Raw genomic sequence first — 17,638 nt, forward strand, 5'->3', positions numbered from 1 at the left:
GTATCCCAGGGTTCTGTGATCATCATTTGTGACCTTCCCTACAAGGTCAGTGCTCCAGACTCAAGTTGGCCTTTATTAGAACTCCCAGGCTCTAACATGATATTGCTATGACAAAAGATTAGAAATTAGATATTTAAAAATATAGGTGCTATATACTGACTCTCTGATTATTTAGAGCTAAGGTGTTGATCCTAAAACAATGTAATAAAAGTAATAAAATGTATAAGTACTATCATTTATGCTCTTAGATCTGTATTTCTTCAACTGGACTAGACTATGCCTCTGTAGAGTAAAGTAATATGAATAGGAATCAGCGAACTAAAATGGACATGAATGGGTGAATTTAATTCAGATGACCATCAGGTATACTACTGCGGGCAAGAATCCCTCAGAAGAAATGGAGTACCCTACATAGTCAATAAAAGAGTAGGAAAAGCAATACTGGGTAAAGGTAAAGGTTCCCCCGCACATGCGTGCCAGTCGTTTCCGACTCTAGGGGCCGGTGCTTATCTCCGTTTCAAAGCCGAAGAGCCGAGGACGTCTCCGTGGTCATGTGGCCGTCATGACTAGACGCCAAGGGCGCACGGAACGCTGTTACCTTCCCACCGTAGTGGTCCCTATTTTTCTACTTGCATTTTTACGTGCTTTCGACCTGCTAGGTTGGCAGAAGCTAGGACGAGTAACAGGCGCTCACTCTGTTACGCAGCACTCGGGATTCGACCCGCCAAACTGCCGACCTTCCGATCGACAAGCTCAGCGTCCTAACCCACTGAGCCACCGCATCCCTTAATACTGGGATACAACCCCCAAAATGATAGAATGATCTCAGTGCGAATCCAAGGCAAACCATTCAATATCACAGTAGTCCGAGTCTATGCCCCAACCACCGGTGCTGAAGAGGATGAAATTGACCAGTTCTATGAAGCCCTACGGCACCTTACAGAATTAACACCAAAAAATGATGTCCTTATCATCATGGGGGATTGGAATGCTAAAGTAGGATGCCAAAAGATAACCGGAATATCAGGCAAATTTGGCCTTGGAATACAAAATGAAGCAGGGCACAGGCTGATAGAATTTTGTCAAGAGAATATGATGATCATAGCAAACACTCTTTTTCAACAACCCAAGAGACGGCTCTACACATGGCCATCACCAGACGGCCAATACAGAAATCAGGTTGACTATGTCTTCTGAAGCCAAACATGGAGAAGCTCTATAAAGTCAGTAAAAACAAGACCAGGAGCTGACTGTGGCTCAGACCATGAGCTTCTCGTTGCAAAATGTAGGCTTAAACTGAAGAAAGTAGGGGAAAGCAGTGGCGTAGAGTGGGGGGTGCAGGGGGGGCCGGCCGCACCGGGCGCAACATCTGGGGGGGCGCGCTCGACGGCGCCGGGATCCGGCAGGGCCGAGGCACCGGAGCCCCAGCCGGGAAGGGCCTGACGCCCCACGGCGCGCCACACACACACACACACACACAAACACACAACCACACAGCATGACTCCTCCTTCGGGCCGCTCCGCCTTCGCTCCGGCGCTGGACGGAAGCCTTCTCTCCCTCCTCCCCCCCCGCAAAGGAGAAGGCGGCTCCTGAGCGTGCACAGAGCGCGGCCCTCCTGCAAGCCCGGGGCTCCGCTGCGGAGGCTCTCCCAAGGCGCTCCCGGGGTTGCCAAAGGCGGGGGGGGCGCGGCGGGGCTTGAAAGAGGGTGGATTTCCCGCGGGGGGAGGATCACTGCAGCGTCTCTCCGGGGGTCCCTGCTCTGGAACGAAAGCTGCGTCGGCAGGTTGCCGATCCAACCGTGCATGCATACTTTGGGGGCGAGAGGACGTGGTCGGGTGCGTGTGTGTGTGTGTTTGTGGGCGCGCCCGTGCTGTCTCTGTTCTGCAAAAGGCGCTTTTTTAAAAATAAAAAATAAAAAAATAAATAAATCCTGTCCTGCTGGAATGCAGAAAAGCAGCCCTCGCCCCCCTCCCATTAAAAGCTTGAACTCTTCTTCTGTTCTGCCTTCAATCTCAGTTTCTGGAGCGTGAACAGGATTAAAAGACAAGGATGCGTTCGATTGGCTCAAGAGTGTGTGAATTTGACCGGACCCGGTGCGGGGAAAACGAGCGCTCAGATGCCGCCTTCCCCAAATTGGCCATAAACTGGGATTCGTTTCATGTCATTCAACCGGGGCTTCGTGAACGTCACAGAAACACACATTAACTGTGTCAAAACATTTCTCTCTCCAAACTCCCAAGCTACAGACTTTCCCTTTTATTTAAAGGGGGTTTGTTTGTTTTTTTTTAAAAAAAACTGTTTTATTTAATAAACAGCGGTTTATTTAAAGACCACATTCACACAGCACCCTAATGGCAAACCAAACGTATCATTGGGGTGACATGACAGCAAAGAATGGTGTGTGTGTGTGTGTGTGTGTGTGAACTTATACATCCAAAGCACCAGAAGGCAGGACAAGAAACAATAGATGGAAACTAATCAAGGAGAGAAACATCCTGGAATTAAGGAGAAACTTCCTGACAGTGAGGACAATTAATTAACCAGTGGAACAGCTTGCCACCAGAAATCGTGGCTGCTCCATCACTGGAAGTTTTTAAGAGGAGACTACTCAAATTGTATAGGGTCTCCTGCTTGAGCAGGGGGTTGGACTAGAAGACCTCCAAGGTCCCTTCCAACTCTCTTATTGTTATGGATGTGGATAAAGGTACAAAGAGAAGGAATGATAGTACCTCACTCGGAAACTCAGTTAAAGTTCCCAACTTTCTCCCTTCTGTCTGCTCCTAAGTCTTCGGCACCCAGCCTGGTGCTGACTTTGAATGACTGAAACTTTTGCTGGCAGGATGCTAAACCAACAGGTAAAGCTCAATTCCCTTACGTCAGACTGACTGGCAGTCAGGTAACAACTGCAGCCGCCGCACCTGCGGTTGCTTGCTGCTGCTGCTCCTCCTCCTCCTCCTGCTGTATTGACTCTCTGCGGCCTCTCGGTTCCCCCTGCAGAAGGCGATCGGGACCGCCCCCCCCCGACACACGTCGCCAGCAGCGAGAGTTTCCAGCCAGGCCGGCGAATCTTTGGGGTGAGGTGCCAAAGAGAAGGAGGCGGCTTGGCTTGGATAAGCAGCGTCTGGGCAGAAAATAGGTCGGGTGCCGCAGCAAGTATGAATTCCTGGGGTTCAGCCTAAGCAGGCAAAGCTGCAGGGTGGGTTGGTTGGCTTTTCCGGCTTTGGAATAACCTTGGGAAGCTGAGGCATTGTAAGTTGGAAGTCATTGTTTGTCGCCTAACATGTTGGGTCAACCCCACGCCACATGCTAAGCCATAAACCGTGGTTGGTATCCAGGGTTTAGGACAAGATGGAGAAAACTAGCCAATTGTGGGATCATAAATCTTGATGAATCCCATCATCGCTCCATGTGATGTATGCACTCAATCTACAAACGTAGTCCAAGCCTATTCACATCTGTTGTAAGGTCATTCTCTCGTGGGGTTTATCCTGACGTCCACTAAGAGTGGAACAAACATGCCCCATTAACCATTTTCAACGCCATGTCCTCTCTTTGTCTCATCCTAAATCACAGCTGAGGCACCTTAAAGTTGCCTTGTTTCAGTTTTAAACTAGCATTTTCCCTCTTCTCCAGAGACCCTTTTTTGCCTTGAACCTAACTCAGGGGTAGGCAACCTTGGCTCTTTTATGACTCATGGACTTCAACTCCCAGAATTCCTGAGCTAGTGGAAGAGACTCGAGTGCTAAAATCCACAGGTTAGGGGGCGCAAATTACTTGCCTTGCCCCGGGTGCTGACAACCCACGCTACGCCACTGGGGGAAAGCACTAGGCCACTCAGATATGAACTAAATCATGTCCCTGATGAATACACAGTGGAGGTGACAAATAGATTTAAGGAATTAGATCTGATAGACAGAGTGCCCAAAGTTTTCCAACATTGTACAAGAGGTAGCAACTAAAACCATCCCAAAGAAAAAGAAATGCAAGAAAGCAAAATGGCTGTCTGAGGAAGCTTTGCAAATAGCTGAGGACAAGAGGGAAGTAAAAGGCAAGGGAGAAAAAGAAAGATACACCCAATTGAATGCAGAATTCCAGAGAATAGCTAGAAGAGATAAGAATGCCTTCTTAAATGAACAGTGCAAAGAAATAGAAGAAAACAATAGAATAGGGAGGCCCAGAGATCTCTTCAAGAAAATTGGAGAGATGAAGGGAACGTTTCATGCAAAAATGGGCATGATAAAGGACCAAAATGGCAGGGACCTAACAGAGGCAGAAGAGATTAAGAAAAGGTGGCAAAACTACACAGAGGAACTATACAAGAACGAGCTTAACGTCCCAGATAACCACAATTGGGTGGTCACTGACCCCCGAGCTAGACATCCTAGAATGTGAAGTGAAATGGGCCTTAGGAAATCTGAGCAACAACAAAGCTAGTGGAGGTGACAGTATTCCAGCTGAGCTGTTCACAATCTTAAAAGATGATGCAGTAAAAGTGCTACACTCAATTTGCCAGCAAATTTGGAAAACTCAACAGGGGCCACAGGATTGGAAAAGTTCAGTTTACATTCCAATTCCAAAGAAAGGCAATGCCAAAGAATGTTCAATCTATCACACCATTGCTCTCATTTCACATGCTAGTAAAGTTATGATTAAAATCCTTCAAACTAGACTCCAGCAGTCTGTGGATCGAGAACTACCAGAAGTATAGGCAGGATTTTGAAGCAGAGGAACTAGAGATCAAATTGCCAACATACACTGGATCATGGAGAATGCTAGAGAGTTCCACAAAATCATCTACTTCTGCTTTATTGACTATGCTAAAGCTTTTGATTGTGTGAATCACAACAAACTGTGGCAAGTTCTTAAAGAGATGGGAGTACCATCTTATTTGTCTCTTGAGAAACCTATATGCGGGTCAAGAAGCAACAGTGAGAACTGGACACGGAACCACTGATTGGTTCAAAATTGGGAAAGGAGTCCAGCAAGGCAGTATACTGTCACCCTGCCTATATGCAGAGCACATCATGAGAAAGGCAGGGCTAGATGAATCAAAAGTTAGAATTAAGATTGCTGGAAGAAATATCAACAACCTAAGATATGCAGATGATCCCACTCTAATGGCAGAAAGTGAAGAGGAACTAAAGAGACTCTTGATGCGGGTGAAGAAGGAGAGTGCAAAAGTTGGCTTGACACTTAACATTAAGAAAACCAAGGTCATGGCATCCGACCCTCTCAATTCCTGGCAAATAGATGGGAAAGAAATGGAGGTAGTGACAGATTTTATTTTCCTGGGCTCCAAGATCACTGCAGATGGGGACTGTAGCCAAGAAATTAAAAGACGCTGGGGTGGAAAGCTATGGCAAATCTAGACAGCATACTAAAAAGCAGAGACATCACCCTGCCAACAAAAGTGTGTATAGTCAAGGCTATGGTCTTCCCAGTTGCAATGTATGGCTGTGAAAGCTGGACCATAAGAAAGGCTGAGCGCCAAAGAAATGAGGCCTTTGAACTATGGTGCTGGAGAAGACTCCTGTGAGTCCCTTGGACTGCAAGGTGTTCAAACCAGTCAGTCCGAGAGGAGATCAACCCTGACTGCTCTTTAGAAGGCCAGATCCTGAAGTTGAAACTCAAATACCATCTAAGGAAAGACTCACTGGAGAAGAGCCTAATGCTGGGAAAGATTGAGGGCAATAGAAGAAGGGGATGACAGAGAATGAGGTGGCTGGATGGAGTCACTAAAGCAGTAGGCGTGAGCTTAAATGGACTCCAGAAGATGGTAGAGGACAGGAAGGCCTGGAGGAACGTCCATGGGGTCGCGATGGGTCGGATACGACTTCGCAACTAACAACATTACTGTTCTTACAATAAATGTTTCCCAAAATGTACATTATATATGTACTGTATATACATATTAAGATATTTTGTTTGCTCAAAGAGCTGAATTGACAATTGCTTACAGGTATATTCATATTAAGTAAAGTTATATCAATTCTACATAATCATAAGCACCCTCATTGTGAGATGAAAGACCTTGTTCTAAACTAATCAGTGTAGAGTACTACCTTAATCATTTTGAGAAAAGACTGAATTCTTCTAATATAAAAAGAAGATTGAATTCTTCAATTGATATATTATTACTCAATTTGTAATAGACTACATGATAAATATAGACTACATTTATCTGATGAAATGAATTGTGATCCATGAAAGTTTGTATAACAAGAAATCATCCTTAAAGTTCCACAAATTGTGTTTAAACTAAGTGGATATATGGATTATGCTGTCAATCCTGATTCAGTGTTCTCTAATTCTGTTAGAAATATATTGTTGAAAGAAAACTCTTCATCAGGGTCCAGTTCAATCCGGAATAAACAAAATGGAGACTGCTTTAGAAAGAAGGTTCTTGTTTATTGAAGAGCAGAACCACAACAGCATGTGGCTCTGGGGGAGCTGGCCACATGGAGCTGGGAGTGGTGGGTTTTGATATCTTCTTGGGGTTTTGTGTTTGGAGTTGTTCCTGTTCCTGTGGCATGAACTTTGAGCTTGGCTTTTGAGCTTGTCCTTTTGGTATTCCGATGGTGGTGGGTTAATCCTATTATGTCCTAAAGGTCATGTCCTGCTTCTCTGGGGCTCTGGCTGATAACTATGTCCTGTGTTGAATTTTTGGGTGAGGGGCTGCTGGCTCTAATTCTGTCACTCTGCTATTGTTAGCTATCAGTTTTGCTGCAAGGGATTTCAAAAGATCCTGTCTTGAATGGGCTTCTGCTCATGTATTTGCTCACAAATAGGGCCTTAGTCTTTCTGAATGGGATTATCAAATCTGCATTTCTACAGACCTGGCCTGCTAAGTTTCTGGCTGGGGAGGGGGAGAGGTTTCTGCCTTCAAAGATTTTCTCCATTATTCCTTTGGGGAAGTATAACATTCTGCCTTTAAATATTTGTTTCTCGGGGGGGGGGGGTGCTGTCTTCCTACAATATTTATTCTAGCATTTGTACGCTTTTGTTGTTAGCTGCGAAGTCGTGTCCGACCCATCGCGACCCTATGGACTACGTTCCTCCAGACCTTCCTATCCTCTACCATCTTCTGGAGTCCATTTAAGCTCACGCCTACTGCTTCAGTGACTCCATCCAGCCACCTCATTCTTTGTCGTCCCGTTCTTCTATTGCCCTCAATCTTTCCCAGCATGAGGCTCTTCTCCAGTGAGTCCTTCTTCTCATTATTTATTTTATTTATTTATTTAATTTAATTTTTATACCGCCCTTCTCCCGAAGGACTCAGGGTGGTGTACAGGGCAATACAATAAAATACAATATATAAAAATTAAAAAATATTAAATACTACAGCCCAATTCAATAATTTAATACAATAGTGTTAAAATACCCCTAAACCCATCAGACCAGGCCGGCTTGTTCAAATAAATATGTTTTTAGGTCACATCGGAAGGAGCAAAGGTCGGGAGCCATCCGGAGCTCCACCGGTAAACGGTTCCAAACGTCTGGCGCGCCCACAGAGAACGCCCTCCTCCTGGGGGCCGCCAGTCGACACTCTTTGACCGATGGCACCCTAAGGAGGCCCTCTCTGTGGGAGCGCACTGGACGAAGGGAAGATGATGCCGGCAGCAGGTGCTCCCGTAAGTAACCCAGACCCATGCCATTTAGGGCTTTATAGGTCATAACCAGCACCTTGAATCTTACCCGGAGGGCAACCAGAAGCCAATGCAGCTCATGGAGTAGAGGTGTTACATGGGAGTATCGGGAAGCCCCCACCACCACTCGCGCGGCTGCATTCTGCACCAGCTGAAGCCTCTGAGTAGTCCTCAAGGGCAGCCCCATGTAGGTGGCCAAAGTATTTGAGTTTTAGCTTCAGGATCTGGCCTTCTAAAGAGCAGTCAGGGTTGATCTGCTCTCGGACTAACCTGTTTGATCGCCTTGCAGTCCAAGGGACTCTCCAGCACCAGAGTTCAAAGGCCTCAATTCTTTGGCGCTCAACCTTTCTTATGATCCAACGTTCACTGCCATACATTGCAACTGGAAAGACCATAGCCTTGACTATACGCACTTTTGTTGACAGGGTGATGTCTCTGCTTTTTAGTGTGCTGTCTAGATTTGTCATGGCTTTCCTCCTGAGGAGCAAGCGTCTTTTAATTTCTTGGCTACAGTCCCCATCTGTGGTGATCTTGGAGCCCAGGAAAATAAAATCTGTCACTACCTCCATTTCTTCCCCATCTATTTGCCAGGAATTGAGAGGGCCGGATGCCATGATCTTGGTTTTCTTAATGTTAAGTGTCAAGCCAACTTCTGCATTCTCCTTCTTCACCTGCAACAAGAGGCTCTTTAGTTCCTCTTCACTTTCTGCCATTAGAGTATGTTTTACATGCACAATTAACAGGTGATTCATACTTTGTGTGAAGCCATGATTTATTTACCTGTGATTTATTGAATAAATTTATAGACTATGAAATGTTCATATAACACATTAATAAAAAACAAACAAGCCACCTTGTGGCTAAAGCAATAAATGCAGCAAGATTATTTAACATTTGGAAGGGTATACAAGCATCATGCTAAGATAACTAGCTGTAGTTGTCCTGGGAAACATTAATATCTTTCTGGGCATTGTGAGATTGTAAATACTTGATAATGTACAAAAGCAGACAAATATCCATTTTTAATTAGTTTACTTTTTTAAAACTTCCAAATGGTTAGCATTTTAAGAATGAAATATACTGGCTAATGGGTGAGGGGACAAGTAACAAGCCCAATATTTTGACTATTGAGATATAGTAATGCTTAATGGACATGAATTCAATGAAATATGGTAATTTTCAGGAGAACTGGCATATTTACAATATATGAAATAATTTCTGGATATATAAAAATATATATTTTAGTTAAGAGAGATCAAACATCAGGACTATTACTATTTTCTATTCCAACATTTGTTAAGTACCTTTTTTCTGTTTTGGGATTTTCCCACACTAAAATGTGATGTTTAACCTCTTGGCCACCCAGCATGCAAACAAAATTATACCACTTTTATCTACTTGGGAGCATACTGTGATAGCCTGAGGCCAAGCAAAGAGAAACTTTTCAAACTACTTTCTTTGCCTTATATAGAATGATACTCGTTTCAAACAAACTTATTTTATATAAAGGAATGTGAAAATTGCTCTGAAATCCTTTTAAAACATCCTCAGATAAAAGTTGTAATAACTTGGTTTGATGGTTGATAATTCTATATGAAAGTTTAGGAACAATATGCTTTAATTTACTATAATTTTAATGGAAAATTCAATTGAATCATCCCAGTTAAGTTATAATCCTGTGTCCATATCACTTTGGATTAATGGCAGCTGGTACCTATTTTTATTATCTCATAGAATTAACTTTCTGAATGTTCTGTTTTCCCGGTGGAAATAATGTATATTAAATTAGAATGTAATGCTTAGACTACTGATAATGGATATTATTGTTGAGTTTCATCTCTTACCCACTTATGGCATCAGTTTCCATACAGTAGATCTTTTATCTAGTGTTTAGTTCTTTCATCGTGGGAAAAATCAGGGTTTTTTCCCCCCTTTAGATTGAACCTTTTGAATCAATGACCTTAAGGAAACATGAAACCAACTCTTGGCAATGAACCATTTGTTTCTTCTTTTTTAATCTTGGAAAAAAGATGATGTCATTCTTACCAGAGTTTAAATTCATCTGGGAACTTAATTTAGAGTTAAGGAATTCTCAGCAACTCTTATAATTACTCATGGAATATGAATATGTTTTATATTGTATATTATTTTAGTCACATTATTATATACATTGGTACGTTAATTTTTTTTCTGAAAAGAAATAGTAACTTTTTTATCCAATAGATGAATCACATGCGTATTAATACATTCCCATTTTACAAGAAACATTTGTCTATAAATGTGAGAAAGGGATGTCTCTCCCACTCTTTCGGTGCTTTTGTCACCCACAGATTTTTTTTAAAAAAAGGATTAAAATAATATTCCTAAATTTAAAAATATGTTTATAGACATAAGTATACCAAATTGAGGAAGGGGGGGAATATTATGAATTGATCAGATTTTACAATTATAAAATTATATTCTATTTCCCTAACTAGTAAGCATAACTGCTGCTGATTAGATTGGAAAAGGATATTATTATATTGTACTATTTTTACTTAATATTTTAAGCATTGTAACATTCATTCATGGCTTTTTTTACAAACATTTTGACAAATTATATAGTTATTCTGCACATATCCCATATATTTTTGCAGTTGTTATATTATACAAATGAAGTGAAGAAATAGCCAAATTACTAAATTCTAGGTTTTATTTTTTCATTATTCTGCATGAGCATCCTTATCTGTTTAATATAACAGGAAGTAGAATTATACATACAATGAAAAAAACTAAATCAAGTAAATGCATTTGTTTACCTTGTTAGGATGTTTACAAACACATGTGAATGCTGATGGAAAGGAAATGAGTATTGTGTGGGTGATGTGTGGCCTTTATATATAATAAAGAAAATACATATACCAAGTGAAGTAACCAAGAAGCTGGGAAGAGTTAACAATGTGCCTTTGTCCCATAAGAAAAGAAAAATGATCACTGTGTACTTCTCCAGGAAAGAAAAAATCAAATGGGTAGAAACAAGAGGATCGTATGTACCTGTGTACATGTGCATGCATATGTATGTGTACACTCCCAGTAATAAATAACCAAGCAAGGTTACATCATAAGCATGCATATATTTGTTCTTTGAAAAGATTCCTCATACTTTGCATACTGCACAAGTATTGGAAAGATATAAGAACGATATAAGCTGTTTTTGACCAGCTACAAACTATTGGTGGTCATGCCAACTAATCAGACCAACCAGAATTGAGTTGAGAATATTTCTTCAAGGTTTTCTAGTCCCTGCTACTCTCTGCATGATCTGCTTGCTTCACATTTTTCCCTTTATTAACAAACCTTTCTCCACGGCAGAGATGTGGTAGAAGCAAGGATAATTTGCAAGGTCAGAAAGAAATGGAGAAGTGTAGTGAATGAAGTGGATTTAATCCAGTCTTAATCATACCCTTAATTCCTTCTGGAAGTTGTGAGTGCTCCATCATTGGAGGTTTTCAAGAAGAGACTGGACAGCTATTTGTCCAAAATATAATAGGATTTCCTGTTTGAGCAGGGGGGTGGACTATTATTCTGTGATCTCCATTCTGCATAATGTTGCTTATTCTGAAAAAAAAATAACATGAAGGTTGTGCATGTATGTACCAATATCCAAACTATAATTTTGCAATTGCTTTGATAGGTATATCTAGATACTAACCTTGAAGACTACAAACTCCTGAATAAGAAATATATAGGCAAATATTCATATTACCGTATTTATGAGGCAATATAATTTAAAAAATGTTACTGGCCATTGCTGTATTATTGTAACACACTATATAAATGTACAAACATAATGAAAGATCCTTAGAAAGAATTAGTGTGTTATTGGTTCCAGTGTGCCATTCCTCAATGCCTTTTGCCAAAATACTAAAAATATGTTTGTTGCTTCCCTTGCTGAAAGGAAATTAAAAAAAGAAACAAAAAGACAGCAGCAAAAGCAGATAAAGAGAAAAGCCTCAGAACAGAGATAGAACTTCATAATTTGTATTCTTTTAAGCAAATATATAATTCAATCTTTTGCTTTTTGATCTTTAAACCTATAAATATGGAGATATAATCTCAGAAATGAAAAATTGCTTGCAAATATCCCAAGCTTAATTGTTGATAACTAACTCTGTTGGCTTCAATTTAAACAAGCTGAATATGTTCTATAATAGATTTTTTTTAAAAATTAAAAACTGATGCATACTCATTTAGCTATATTGTATGAAGTGTATGGTATGAGTTCTCTGTACCACATATTAATGACCCTTACTTGTGCTTTTATGTAATGTTTGGTTTGTTTTCTAGTTGTCTCTTGGTACATTTCTATAGCCCCTTTCAGCACTTTTATAACTGTGGACAGCTAACATATCATAATTATTCTCATTGAAATAAATATATAATTGGTTCCATTGGTGGTTTATTTTTTAAATATAAGTTTGACTGACTCCTTTATGATGCTAGTTGGCCTACAAATTAAAAACAGTTTAGAACAAAATGAAACAGCAAAGAGCAATGAATCTCCAGAAAAATGAAACAGTCCCACTTCTTTAGCATAAACCTTTCCTACAAGGGGCTTCTGACTTACCCAGGCCTGGGGCAAGAGCCAGGTTTTAAGAGCTTTTTAAAAAGAGGTTGGGAAGGACCGATGGAACTTTTGGTAAACGCTGCTCCAGAGAATAGGTGCTGCCACAGAGACATCCTGCTTACTTGGTCCTATCCAACTTTATGCCAGGGACAAAATAAATTGATACATGCTTTTACATGAAAACAAAATGCTATGTTTAAAATTTTTCATTAATATATTAATAGTAAGTGGGCATATTTTTCACTGTATTTGAATTCAAACCATGCACAATAATGTTACATTTATAGAAGATTAAAAAAACTTATTTTGCATGAAAATAGTATTGATAATTCCTAGTATGATAATTTCAAGTGACTCTGAGGCATTGTTTACCTTAAAAGTCATTTATTAGCCCTATACATCAACAAAAGCTTGCTAGAGGAAGCTGGAATCTGAATACCCTCCAGTTTGCACAATATGTTAAACACAATTCTCCACCTTTCTATTTCTGTCATGAATCATATTCTCCAATTAATTTGAAGAATCAGTTTCTCTTCTGTTAGACAACCCCGCCAAGTTCTTATCTTCTCTTATTTCAGACAGCCTTGAGGTACAATCTTCTTCCTCCCTCCTCCCAGCAATAATCTAATTCTAGCTCTTACAGTAATAAACAAGTTTAATATATGAAATAGCTGCTTCTTCATCTCTTGTCAAGCAAGAACATTTGATGTTAGCAGCGTTGGCAATAACTATGTAAATCTTTTCTTTTTTCTGAAAGACACAAAATAATTTATTGATTATGAAAGGATCATCATATTACAGCTAGCATTGTGTAAATATGCTTCTCTGGAATGGTGCCCTTAAATGGCTAATTGCATGAAGAACATGTAATATTCCATGTATTATACCACTTCGGCTTGGATTAAGACACAGCTAAAAAAATTTAAAAAATGTTCCAAATTGAAGTTATAGCCAGACTCAAATGTTCTCTTCAAATGTTCTCAATGGCCTGTGGTCTAGAGCAGGGGTGTCAAACTCAATTTCATTGAGGGCCGCATTAGCATTGCAGTTACCCTCAGGGGGCCGGGTAGGTGTGGCCAGGGTGGGCGTGGGTGGGTGTGGCTAGAGTGCATATGGCCTACTGGGTGGGCGTGGCCAGCTCTACATCGTTCGCATCAAGGGTGCCTATGGGGGCCTGGGCAGGAGTGGGACAGATCTGAGGGTCTCTAGCAGAAGGAGGGTCTCTGGGCCAGGGCCAAGGCAGTGGGGGCCGTTCCCTCACTGTTTCCAGGATGGCTTCGTGGGCCACACGAAACCACTTCGCGGGCCGGATCCGGCCCCCGGGCCTTGTGTTTGACATGCCTGGTCTAGAGGAACAAAATATCTTGAGTAGTTTGCTTTAGAAGACAGTAAGAACTAGAAACAAGTCTTTCCTTCTTTTTCATTACAGGCTCTCAAACATATTAATGTAACCTGCCCTTATGTAAAACCCCTTCCTCAAAAAATTCAGAGGAGAGGATTGTTAAACAGTGCTTTAAACATTTCCTTAGCAAAAAACACAGTTGAATAGACTTTTTATTGGAATGCCAAATAAATACCACAAAACTGAATTAATCACAGAAGCATTCAAACATATGAACTGGCCTATTTCATGGAGTTACCTGGGAAATCGAATATTGACCATGTTTGGAATCTTAATACTCAAGATGATTTTAAGAGATGCCAAACTAAATGACACTGTTAACCATTGCACATTGCCATGGAAGCTGCATAATCTGACCTTGTGCAAAATATAAGTAATACAAGTAACTGTAAACTGCTACTGTCTCAGATTTGGAAGTATGTGCAACCAAATGCATATTCAGCAGAATACTAATATCAGCCCTGTTTTACATTTATAGAAATTATCAACTAATCTGTTCAAAACAAGACATTTCATTAGTGCTGATCTAATAATAGCACCATAGGAAAGGGAAACTTTCTGAATGACACCAATTTTCATTTAAAACAGAGAAATTGACAAAGAAAACGAGTGCCCAGAATGCCATCTGTAAAAGCCACAAATTCCTATTGGTAGGGTTCAACTTAGTTCTCTGTTATTCCACATCTGAGCACATACACTTGATGTCGGAAAAAATAGGGGGGGATCCTTTACTGAATGATAGGTACCTTTTAAAACAAGTAGATTGTATATTATTGTAGGGACTCCCTCACCAAATATCTAGAGAACTGTAATTCATCAAAGTGAGAGAAAACAATTGATGTTTCTTTTAGGAACAAAACATTAAATATGAGATCTACTAGAGATTTCATGGTAGGCGCAAATAAGAAACTCTGGAGACCATGATAGAGGAATTGATATCAAAGAGCAAAGGAAGAATGGGTAATTTAAAAGGTTCTACATCATCTTTGTACTAATGCAGTTAAATGAGGAAAATATCCTTGGCCAGAAATCAGTGATTGTGAGCTTTCCCTTGTTAGGGGCAGATTCTTATATGCCCTCACTATACAAGTTCATTATGACCAACTCAGAACACTGCAGCGTGCACTATAGCAGAAAGAAATGCATGGTGAATAGATAAGAAAAAAGCACTTAGACTTACATACCGCTTCACAGGGCTTTACAGCCCTCTGCAGCGGTTTAGAGAGTCAGCATATTGCCCCCAACAGTCTGGGTCCTCATTTTACCAACTTCGGAAAGATGGAAGGCTGACTCAACCTTGAGCCAGTGAGAATCAAACTGCTGGCAGTTGGGAGAATTAGCCTGCAATACTGCATTCTAACCACTGCACCACCATGGCTTGTTGAGAAGAAAATGAATTTACTGTGAATTCTTGGTGCTCTGTTAGCTTGGCTGTTTGCTTTCATTTTCCAACTACATAACATCATCAAGTCTACTGGATGTACACTAAATGATGTTGACTAATTGGTTTAATTAATTGACTACAAGCAAACAACCAAGCTCACCTAGGACTCCACAATTCAAACAATTCTATTCTATAGGAGATGATATCATCTCACATAAGGGTGTTTTGCTTGCTTGAATTGGCACCTGCATCCACCTTTAACTATCTGAACATCCTCTTCAAGGCCAGGAACACCAGGCAGCTGCAAGATGTACTGCATTGCCAACAATATGTCTGCCTGAGACTGAGAAACAATAGTAGCAGGTATACAGTTTTCCAGTGTGGAATTTCAGGTTTTTCCTTCCACTTACCGGTAACTTTTTTGACATCTATTTCTAACTTCATTTTTCTTTCTTTGTCTTTGGTCACTTTTCTGTGTTTCTCTTGTTTTATTTTTATTGCAATCGTCTTTCAACCTTGCCATTTGGAGAACACTGTTTTGGGGAGAACTTTGCAATAGCAGTAAGGTTTTTCATATATAAGTATGCCTTTGAAAACAAAGGCAGCATATAATTCATAAATCTATTTGATAGTCTTTTTAAGAATACATATTTGTCATTTCATTGTGCCTTTTAGAATAAATAGTTATTAAAATCCTAAGTTGGATGGAAAATATATTTATCTTATGATATAATACAGGGGTCCCCAACCCCTCGGTCTGTGGACCAGTACCGGGCCGTAGCATGCCAGCAACTGGGCCGCACAAACAACCAAAGCTCCATCTGTGGGATGCAGGCAGCACATAAAACCACACAGTCTCCAGTCCATGGAAAAACCTTTCTCCACGGAAACGGTCCCTGGTGCCCAAAACGTTGGGGACCTCTGATATAATAAATTCACTGATTTCTAAAATCTGCAATGTAATAACAAATTTAATAGGTGTAAATTCTGTAGTTAATGAGCTGCTGAGAAATGCACTGATTGTGCCCAATTGTACATAACACTTGGCATTTTGTTTAAAACAGGGGTGTCAAACTGCCGTCCCGCGGGCCAGACGCGTCACAAAGAAACTGTACCCACCTCATTGCAGGCAATGGGGGAAAAGCTCCGATACGTCACGTGACATCGCGAGCTTGACGTGGTTTGAAACAATCCCAAAGTTTGTTCTCTGTGTCATCCATGAGGAAATTGCTTTCAATAATTTCTTTCCCCTGGATCTCTAATGCATAAGTAGTATAATACCAGGCTCTAGCTAATTCCCAGAAAGGAAACAAGAACCAATATGCTTACTGAAAACGAGAGAAGAGAATTGAATCCCTAAGCCTTCACAGGTAATTAGTGCTAGCATATCACTGAGCATCTGTTGATAGCCATGTGATGAACACATGGAGTAACAATTGTAAACAGGGTTCCACTGCAGTTTCCTCTTGTGGAAAAAATTGCTTTGGTAACTAAACCTTTTATCTGTAACAGGGAGATGAGATCAATAAGCTGAGGAAAGAGAACTGGAAAACAACTAAGAGATGGCAATATTTCATTTAATCAGACTTTTGCAAATAGCTTTGAAATTTGTAAGTCAAGGGACTATGTGTTGCAGCTATAGCCCAGATAATCATTACTGTCCCTGTGTCTTTCTTTGTTCTTACAAACAGTCTTTCCACCATATTTGGAAACTATGACATTCACCAATTTTCATGTGATTCAGACAAGTGAAAACTACAAGTCCAGCAAAAATAACGAGAGAGATTCCAATCACCTGTAGGATTGCCAGTCCTTTTGTTTTACAGGTAGTCCTTGCTTAATGACCATTTAGTGATCGTTCAAAGTTATAGCAGCAATGAATGAAAGGATTTAGGATTGATCCCCAAGTTATGGCTATTGTGGTGCCCCCATGGTCACATGATCAAAATTCAGCCTACCTGTATTTACAATTGCAGGGTCACTTCATCTGCCCCCACTCACCAATCTGCCTCCCATTTTTTGCCCCCTGCACTCCAGGGCCCCACCATCCTAGGTGACTTTGCTGTCTTCTTGCTCTGGCTGCTAATCAGGTATGCCCTTTATGATGCAGCTGATGGCCACATGAATCCCTCTTCCCCAGATCAAACATAGTAATTTTCTGATGAGACCTGGAGAAGATGTCCTTACATGGCCAGAAGCTGCCTTGTGAACAGCCAGGCTGGGCATGCCTTGTCAGCAACAGAAGCAAGATAGTAGTTAGCTGGGGTGGCGGAGTACAGGGCAGCAGAGGCCTTGGAGTGCAGGCTGACGAGGGTGATAGTATCTAGGAGTGAGTTGTGACAGCTATGGCTTCCTAGTTCCTTCCTAGTGTGGCTTTGCACCATATATTGCTAGGCCAGGCTGGGGCTTCCCAGGGCAGCTACAACTTCACACTATGCCATACCGCTGGATTGGTTTGCAGTTTCGCAGAGCAGCTATGGTTTCATACAACACTGCTAAATCTGGCTAGGGCTTCCCAAGGTAACTGGTGGGCTGCTGGGCCAGGCCATAACGGCTGAAGGGGTGGCTGTGACTTCATGCTGAGCTGTGGCTCAGGGGC

At 41.1% G+C, this 17,638-nt stretch overlaps 1 protein-coding gene across 1 annotated transcript in view; it reads left to right on the forward strand.

Annotated features, from left to right (window-relative positions):
• MICU3 (mitochondrial calcium uptake family member 3) overlaps positions 1–17,638 on the forward strand; it is a 57,421-nt gene that overhangs the window by 2,496 nt on the left and 37,287 nt on the right. The window lies entirely within an intron of this gene.

Source organism: Vipera berus (genome assembly GCF_964194415.1).
Source record: "Vipera berus genome assembly, chromosome: 7".
NCBI lineage: Eukaryota > Metazoa > Chordata > Lepidosauria > Squamata > Viperidae > Vipera > Vipera berus.